Genomic DNA, 1438 nt, shown 5'->3' with positions numbered 1-1438 from the left:
TCTTCCTTTCTACACATAGGCGATGCTCCCAACTCTCAGTAATTGGATCACTCGATTGTATCTCCTCATTTTCTGTGATGCGAGCCATAAGAGGGACCTCAGACAATTCAGGTTCCAAAATGCTATGAATTTCCTGTTGAATAAACAAACAAAATGCTAAGATTTCTAAATCTAAAACAAACTTTAGATCACTATGAGAAACAATTTATAGTTAAGGAGAAACACTTACCGTTGTAGATCCAAGGGCGTCATTTACATCTTCAATTGGGAAGCCTTTCATGTGACTATACCTCCATTTTTGTTTGCACATTCTTGGACAACCTGGTTCTGCTCCTACCACATCCACTCGAAACTTACTCTTCAAATCAGGAATGCACTCACACGCCAATATCTACAAGTTACATTAAACCATAAGATACAACAATTATCTACACAAAATGCTTCACAACAATTAAATTTTACCTCCAAAGGAGTTAAGAAACCCGGAAAACACCAAGTTGACTTCACACGCCCCTTAAAACTATCCATCAAATGGGAGATATTTGTAATACTTTCGTCAAATGTGTATCTCCCCCACGGAAACGTTTCTCATGCATATAGATCATCCACAATTTGAAGCATAAAATCATCGATGTAGCCATACTTTTTTCTAGGTGAGATGATAGTGCTTAAGAACAAGAGCACCGCCATCTTTAACCGGTCTCCACATGCTTTCATTGAATGTAGCTTTCTTCTCGCATCTTTGATTCTTACCACAATTTTTTCGGCTTTTTATTTCCTTCTCTTTCTTCTTCTTCTTCTTCTTCTTCTCCAAAATTCCTTTTCACAAACTCATCACTCCCCAATTTCTTAAAGTTTGATGGATAGATACGACAGTCTAATCCACAAATGAGGCAATGCTCCCTAAGCGAATATCGAACGGGAACGCCATTCACCACAAACCAACAGACTCTATCTTTCTCCATACAAACCATGCGAAGCAACAACAACCACATACACGTATACCTATGGTTCTCCTCCTTATGCATGTGCCAAATGTGCTTAAACTGCGAGTGTGAGCGAAACCAATCCTTCTCCGTTTCCGTAAGGATTTCCAAGTCTTTCATCGTTTTGTTCTCTTCAGACCTTGATGACAGCCTACACCACTTTGTATAATTTGTTTGCTTGAAGTAAAACTTCAGAGGTGGTATTGGTTGGGTCTCCTCTTCTGTATCCTGCAAAACAGAATTGTAATAAATAGTTGTACTAAAATGTCTAGTTGTACCAAACAAACTTATATGTACTAAAATGTCTAGTTGTACCAAACAAACTTATTTGTACCAAAATACAACTCATTCAATTTCTCAATTTCCGCTATATCTACAAACCTAAATCAAACCCGCTCCATGCAGAAACAAAATCAAACTCTAGTATCTCAATTTCTCTAAATTTCACTCTA

This window comes from Camelina sativa, chromosome 7 (genome assembly GCF_000633955.1).
Source record: "Camelina sativa cultivar DH55 chromosome 7, Cs, whole genome shotgun sequence".
NCBI lineage: Eukaryota > Viridiplantae > Streptophyta > Magnoliopsida > Brassicales > Brassicaceae > Camelina > Camelina sativa.
Note: the sequence above shows the minus strand (reverse complement) of the source record.